The 8,670-nt window shown below is 37.7% G+C and overlaps 1 pseudogene; it reads left to right on the top strand.

Moving 5' to 3' along the window:
- Nucleotides 1–509: 509 nt before the first annotated feature.
- On the top strand, nucleotides 510–5,726 carry LOC118855392 (annotated as a pseudogene).
- The last annotated feature ends 2,944 nt before the right edge of the window (nucleotides 5,727–8,670 follow it).

Below are 8,670 nucleotides of genomic sequence, written 5' to 3'. Positions count from 1 at the left end.
TGGAACAGGCCCTAGAACCCTGAATCAGTGAGCTGTGGCAGTTACCAGACTTCTCAACCCACCAAAGGCAACAGAGAAGGTTAATGGGAAAAGCTGCGGGGACAGAGTGAAAGGAGTTCACGTTCGGCCACCGCCCCAGAGGCAGCGGAGGTGGTGCAGCTACAGAACTACAGCTGCAGTTGCTTCTGGCCCCAGGCCTACCTGGTGGGAGGAATTAGGTGGTGGATCAGAGCGGGAGTGCAGAGCCTGCTTAAGATCTCAGTCATGTCCGGGTTTGAAGTTCTTGGGGGTGGAGGAGCACTGGTGTGGCAGAGCTTGCTGTGAGAAATAGCTCTGAAAACAACAGTGCATTCCCTCAAGCTTGGAACAAAGTACCCTCTACTCTACAAGCAGTCATACCCCGACGAAAAGCTCAAGGGTCAAGTAGTTGGCTGGGAACATGGCTAAGCAGCGAAAACAGACTCAGATTCAGACTCTAGAATCTTTTTTTGTGACAGAGAATATCAAAACATACAGCCAGAAGAAGTCAACAACATCAAAGAGCCTACATCAAAAGCCTCCAAGAAAAATATGAATTGGTCTCAGGCCATGGAAGAGCTCAAAAAAGAATTGGAAAGGTAAGTAAGAGAAGTAGAGTAAAACTTGGGAAGAGAAATGAGAGTAATGCAAGAAAATCATGAAAAACAAGTCAATGACTTGCCAAAGGAGACCCAAAAAAATACCAAAGAAAATAACACCTTAGAATATAGACTAACTCAAATGGCAAAAGAGCTCCAAAAAGCCAATGAGGAGAAGAATGCCTTGAAAGGCAGAATTAGCCAAATGGAAAAAGAGGTCCAAAGGACGACTGAAGAAAATACTACCTTAAAAATTAGATTGGAGCAAGTGGAAGCTAGTCACTTTATGAGAAATCAGGATATTATAAAACAGAACCAAAGGAATGAAAAAATGGAAGACAATGTGAAATATCTCATTGGAAAAACCACTGACCTGGAAAATAGATCCAGGAGAGATAATTTAAAAATTATTGGACTACCTGAAAACCATGAATCAAAAAAGAGCCTAGATATCATCTTTCAAGAAATTATCAAGGAAAACTGCCCTGATACTCTAGAGCCAGAGGGCAAAATAGAAATTGAAAGAATCCACCAATTGCCTCCTCAAAAAGATACCAAAAAGAAAACTCCTAGGAATATTGTCACCAAATTCCAGAGCTCCCAGATCAAGGAGAAAATACTGCAAGCAGCCAGAAAGAAATAATTTGAGTATTGTGGAAACACAATCAGGAGAACACAAGATCTAGCAGCTTCTACATTAAGGGATTGAAGGGCTTGGAATACAATATTCTGGAGGTCAGTGGAGCTAGGATTAAAACCAAGAATCACCTATCCAGCAAAACTGTGTATCACGCTCCAAGGCAAAATATGAATTTTCAATGAAATAGAGGACTTTCAAGCTTTCTCAGTGAAAAGACCAGAGCTGAATAGAAAATTTGATTTTCAAACACAAGAATCAAGAGAAGCATGAAAAGGTAATCAAGAAAAAGAACAAGAAAAAGAAATTGCAAGGGACTTACTAAAGTTGAACTGTTTTGTTTACATTCCTACATGGAAAGATGACGTGTATGATTCATGAGACCTCAATATTAGAGTAGCTGAAGGGAATATGCATATATATATATATGTGTGTGTGTGTGTGTGTGTATATATATACACACATATATATATATGTTTATGTATATACATGTATAAGTGAATGTGTATGTATGTATATATGTATGTGTATATATATATAGAGAGAGAGAGCGGGCACAGGGTGAGTTGAAGATGAAGGGATGATATCTAAAAAAAGAAAATGAAATTAACAGATGAGAGAGGAATATATTGAGAGAGGGAGAAAGGGAGAGATAGAATGGGGTAAATTATCTCACATAAAAGTGGCAAGAAAAAGCAGTTCTGTTGGGAGAGAAGAGGGGGCAGGTAAAAGGGAATGAGTGAATCTTGCTCTCATTGGATTTGACTTGAGGAGGGAATAATCCACACACTCAATTGAGTATATTACCCCACATGAAAGAAGGAGGAAGGAGATAAAAAGGGGGGATGTTAGAAGGGAGGGCAGATAGGGGGAGGAGGTAATCAAAAGCAAACACCTTTGAAAAGGGACAGGGTCAAGGGAGAAAATTGGATAAAGGGGGATAGGATAGGAAGGAGCAAATTATGGTTAGTCTTTCACAACGTAAGTATTGTGGAAGGGTTTTGCATAATGATACACATGTGGCCTATGTTGAATTTCTTGCCTTCTTAGGGAGGGTGGGTGGGGAGGTAAAAGGGGAGATAATTTGGAATTTAAAGCTTTAAAAGAAGATGTTCAAAACAAGGTTTTGCATGCAACTAGGAAAGAAGATATACAGGCAATGGGACATAAACTTCTATCTTGCCGTACAAGAAAGTAAGGGAAAATGGAATGGGGGGAGTGGGGTGACAGAAGGGAAGGCTGACTGGGGAATGGGGCAATCAGAATATATGCCATCTTGCAGTGGGGGAGGGTAGAAATGGGGAGAAAATTTGTAATTCAAACTCTCATGAAAATTAATGCTGAAAACTAAAAATATTAAACAAATAAATAATGATTTAAACTCAAAAAATACCAACAATTATTATTTACTTTATCTCAATTCATCTTTGACATGTGGTACTCCAAGTTAACAAGCAGAGGTAACTCCAAGGAATGGTGTTCAGGAAATATCAGTGATTCAGAGACTAATCTTAGATCTGCTCATAAGTCATGAAGTAAATCTGCACTTCGACAGGCCAGCTGCAGAAGATACAGTGGCAAGTGAACAGTCTCTTGGACAAAAACATGTGATTTGGGGAATAGACGTAAATGTAACTACATGCAAAGAAAATTTTCAGCAATTTCTTCAACATTTTATTGAGTCCTTGGCCAAAGAAAAAGAGAATATCGGCATAGATCTCACTGAGCTTTTATATAGGCATACCTCAGACATATTGCAGGTTCAGTTCCAGACAAACACAATAAGCAAATATTGCAATAAAGCAAATCACAATTTTTTTTAATTTTCCAGTGCACATACAAGTTGTGTTTGCACTATACTGGAGTCTATTAAGTGTGCAACAGGATTATGTCTTTACAAATGTACAAACCTTAATCAAAAATATTTTATTGCTCAAAAAACATGTCAACTGTTATCTGAATATTTAGAGAATTGTGTAATCTTTTTGCTGGTGGAGGGTCCTGCCTTGATGTTGATCACTGCTGGCTGATCAGGGTGGTGGCTACTGGAAATTGAGGTGGCTGTGGCAATTTGCTAAAGTAAGACAACAATGAAATTTGCCACATCGATTGACTCTTCTCTTGGACACTTAGAGGCCATGTAAGGTTATTAATTGGCCTAATTTCAATATTGCTGTGTCTCAGGGAAAAGGGAGGCTAGAAAAGAGGGAGAGAGACAGGACAGCAGGTTGGTGGAGCAATCAGGTGCCCCAAAATAATTCTAATAGTAATATCAAAGATTACTGATCATAGGTCATCATAACAGCTATAAAAATAATTAAAAGTTTGAAATTTTGTGAGAATTACCAAAATGGAACACAGAGGCATGATGTGAGCATATGCTGTTGGAAAAATATGACACTGATAGAATTTCTTGACTCAGGATTGCCACAAATCTTCAATTTGTTTTAAAAAAAAAGCAGTGTCTGTAGAACACAATAGAGCAAAGCACAATAAAAGTGACTTGTGGCAATCAACATCATTGAAGAACCATTTTTAAGTGTAAATTGTGAATGTCTACAAATCACTTGACAAAAATTTGTGTAGACAACTTATCTCTCCCCCACCAGAAGTTATCTCAACATGTGATGTGGCTCTCAACAAGATCTTTGATCATTATCCTGATTCAATATTAGAATATCAGATGCAAGTATCAGCATTCAATGCTAGAAAGACTAGGAATATGAGAAATCTAAACCCAGAAGATATTAATTAACTAATTACCCTCAGTGGCATGGTAATCCAATCATTGCAGTTAATACCAGAGATGTAGGAAGCATTTTTTTCAGTGTCAGTTTTGAGCTTTTACCACAAGAGTCAAAATTGATTGTAGTCAAATTGTTGTCCATATGCGGATACTGAAATACAGAACAGCATGGCACTGATTCACAATCACTCCATGTTTTCTAACAAACGTGATCAAATTGCAGGAGTTTCCTAAGGATATGCCCACAGGACAGACTCTTTACACTGTCATTCTCTTTACTTACAATGACCTCATTGATAAGATTTAGCCAGGTGATAGAGTGAACATTATAGAGATCTATAGCATTGCTCCTGTTCAAATCAATCCAAGGATGAGCAATACCAAATCTCTCTATAAGACCCACTTTGATGTCATTCACTATAGTAAGTCCAATTGCCAAGCATCTGCATTTTCATGATGAAAAAGCTGAACAGAAACTTTTTAGAGAATCAAATGGAAATGCTTAAAGAGCTTTCCATGAAACCAGACTTTTATGAGAGACTTTATTCAGCTTTCGCTCCAAGTATTTATGAACATGAAGATATCAAAAAGGGTATTTTGCTTCACCTGTTTAGAGGAACAAGAAAGGCTTTTAGTCATTCTGGAAGAGGCAAAATCTCTGCTGAGATCAATATCTTTCTGCACGGGGATCCTGGGACCAGAAAATCCCATCTGCTACAAATATGTCTACAATCTTATTCCCCGAGAAAAGTACACATCTGGAAAAGGCTCTAAGACAGTTGGTGTTACTGCATATATAATAAAAGACCCAGCAACAAGATAATTGATCTTACAGACAGGTGTTCTGTTCTTGAGTGACAGTGGTATCTGCTGTATTGATGAATTTGATAAGATGAATGAAAGCACAAGATTGGCACTTCATGAAGTAAGGAAACAACAGACTCTCAACTGCCAAGTCTGAAATTGTTTATTAGCTGAATGCTTGACCTAATACCAGTTAATCCTTTAGAGTCCCAATAGAATCCTAAGAAAACTACCATTGAAATTATCCAGCTTCTCCTTATATTTTTGTCAAGATTTGATTTGATTTTCTTCAAGCTGTACCCTCAAGATGACACCTATGACAGGTGTCTTGCCCACCATTTGGTTGCACTATATTACCAGGGTGAAGAGCAAACAGAAGAGGAGTTAGTGGATATGGCAGTCCTGAAGGACTCTATTGTACATTCTCACAACTCTGTTACTCCTAGACTAAGCAAAGAAGAAAGCCAGGCTTTAATTGAGGTTTATGTAGACATGACGAAGATGGTAAATGACATAGGAATGGGTTATTGCTTATCCCCAACAGCTGGAATCATTGGAACATTTGTCAGAAGCTCATGCCAAAGAGCAATTTTCAAGCAAAGTTGAAGCAGTTGATGTTGAAGAAGCAAAAGACCTCCATTATAAGCCTACTCCTAACCCAAAAAGATTGGCATTGTGGATATATCTATTCTCAGTACAGAAATGAGTGCACATCTAGCAAAAGAAAAGAAGAATTAGCTAAGCCTCTGAAGAATCTTATTCAATCAAAGAGAAAAACACCAGCTCTAAACTGCCAGCAACTCTTTGAAGATATTTGGGGACAATCTAACATAGTATTCCTAAAACGTTTGAAGAAGCTCTATGTGCTTTGGTTGATGATAACTTCTTGACACTGACTGGAAAGACTGTTCAATTACTTTGAAGAAATTAGATATGAGCAGCAATGAGCAATATTTGTTCTGCTTTTCTACAAAGACGTTTCACTTGATTGCTTATGTAAGACTACTGTTTTTTCTTCATTATTTGCCAATCAGCTAACAGCACCTCCATCAGTGCCATAAATAGATTTCTAAAACAGTACTAAGCTCTAATTATTTTGTTTTTCAAATATTAGTTAGGTATCAATTTTTATAATGAATTTCTTTAAAAGTTTTTAAATAAAAGTTTTCCTTTTTGTTAAAAAAATGTTATTTAATATATCCACATGTGCAAGGAATTATGCTAAATACTTTACAAATATTATCTCACTCAATCTTTACAACAACCCTAGGAAATAGGTGCAGTTATTATATCCATATTACAGTTGGGTGGAAATGGGGCTTAAGAGGTTAAGTGACTTGCCCAGCATCACATGGTTACAAAGTTTCTGAGGCCAAATTTGAACTAGGATCTTCCTGACTCCAGGCCCAGCTCTTGTATTAGCGATCAAAATGGGCTCTTAGCACTTAATTCAACCAAATGCCCTTGAAGAGTTTGGCCTTTATTTCCTTGATTAAATTAGGAGTCCTTGACGACCTCCTTGCCTCAGGGGAAAGTCTAGTTTACATGGGTTTGAGTGACATGTTTGTGACGTCAGAAGCTTTTAGACCACATGGGTCACGTGGGTGAGTCGCATGTGTGACTCACCCTTGACCCTGAAAAAATATATAAAATCAAGGGTTGGCTTTCTTTTTTTGGAGCTCTGACCCACAGTAGTGGTGGCGGGTGTAGCTCTGGGCCAGCCATTGTTATGAGCTCCGCAGCTGAGCTCAGATGTTGGTAACTATGAATTGTATTTGGCCTGTATGTTGATGTTTGTAATTTGTTTGTATTTGCTCTGAAGTTCAGGGTGCTGACTTTTTCCCCTGAACTAAGTGAATGATATTTCTATGCTGGATTAAGTTAAGATTGTTAACTCCTTGATGTTGCTTTCCTTAGTAAAGCAGATCGAAAGAACCTGGGCTTGCAGCGTTTTGTGGGCTGGTTGTTGTTGGTTTTTCACCCCCACAGCAGTTGGTAGCCAAATTGTTGCAACAGCTCTCTATCCACTTTGCTATCCAGCTGCATGATGTAGGCAAAGATGAATCTAATTGGCCCCTACAAAAATTAACTCCACAAACTGAGCCTTCTTAACCATATTCTAACTAGCCACAAAACAAAAGACTTCAAAAATAACATTTTCTAAATCATAGCTCCTATGATGACGGCTCTGCTTTCTGCTGGTGCAGATCAGAATTTAATGTTGTCTCATCTTGTATAAACCTTGCCTCATTGTATTTCTTTATGTCTGACATAAAGGATGCCCCAACAAAACAGAGGACTTCCTTTGATTCGTTTGTTATTTGGAGGGTAGCCATTCCACATTCTTGTTGCCCACCTGATCTCATTTCACTACATGATCAGCCCATTCCTTTCCAGACATGTATGTCCTTGACAATATTTTTATACCGCTTCTCGTAAGTCATTATTGAGAACACGCTGAAAAGCTACTTACACCAATTAGGCAAAAGGTCCCTGACCTTTGGAATATCCACCATTGGGATTCTTCAAAGATATTGATACTCCATGATTTGTAGCCTAATAGCATCACTTAGGAATATTAATTTTTTTAAAATATGGTCTTTGTGGCAGAAAACCACCAAGGATCATTGAAAGTTGTGGCTTATCTCACTCCTTCATATTCAATTACATGGAAGATAACTTTTTTTGAAGGAAGATCATATCTGTGATTTTAGTAGGGGTCCACTTGTGAAGAAACTGCCCCCAGTAATACAGACCAGAATCTTCTCTGCAACTTACACTCTTAGAGAGTTAGCTGCCAGGAGCATTGAAAGGTTAAGTGACAGCATTACGTAGCTGAGATGAGTCAGAGGCAGAGCTTAAAATCAAATCTAGCTGATTCTATCTGAAGGAATAGCAGAGGGATGCTGAAACATCTCCATATGAAGGGGTGACAATAAAGACATAATTGAGACTGTAGACTCAGTAAAACAGCAATATAAGAATAGTAATACTGACTTGCTATTTAAATCAAATTGCCAAGGAATTATAAAGCTAAGCAAAAATAACAACCAAATTCATTTTGAGTAATAAAAGATTTAAAATCTCAAGGAAAATGATGGGAGAGGGAGATAAGAATGAAGTGGCCACAATATTACCAGATCTTAAACTATATTATTAGACAGTAATCATTTAAACTAATTGGTACTAATTAAAATTTGTAGGTAAGTGGTACAGTGGATAGAGCACCAGGCCTGAAGTAAGGAAGACTATTCTTCCTGAGTTCAAATCTCATCTCAGACATTTACTAGCTATGTGACTCTTGGCAAGTCACTTAACCCTGTTTGCATCAGCTTCCTCTTCTGTAAACTGAGCAAGAGAAGGAAATGGCAAACACTCCAGTAACTTTGTTGAGAAAACCCCAAATGGAGTCTTGAAGAGTCAGATATGATTGAAACAACTGAACAACAAAAACAGCAACAATTTTTTTTAAATCTATATAGACTAGGTACATAAGACCCAGAATCAATCTAACACAGCAGAAGAGTGGCTAGTAAACTCCAGTACACAAACTACTTCAGGAAAGGAATCAGTTCTAAAAAAGCTCCTAGGAAAACTAGATGACAGAGGAAAATAAAACAGGTTTAGGCTAGCATCTTATATCAGATATCACAATAAAGTGCAAATGAGTCTATAACCTATATACAAAAAGTCATGTCACAAAAATATATGGAAAGACTCACCTTTGACAACTATGACTAGAAGGGGATATTTCAATTACATACATACATTTACATACAATCATAAAACTTTTACATAAAATCAATACAACCAAGCATAAGAAGAATATATGAAGAGTAAGGGGGAAATAGCTGCATCAAATATCT

The sequence above is a fragment of the Trichosurus vulpecula genome, chromosome 6 (genome assembly GCF_011100635.1).
Source record: "Trichosurus vulpecula isolate mTriVul1 chromosome 6, mTriVul1.pri, whole genome shotgun sequence".
In the NCBI taxonomy this organism is placed as follows: Eukaryota; Metazoa; Chordata; class Mammalia; order Diprotodontia; family Phalangeridae; genus Trichosurus; species Trichosurus vulpecula.
This window is presented reverse-complemented; position numbering and strand designations above follow the sequence as displayed.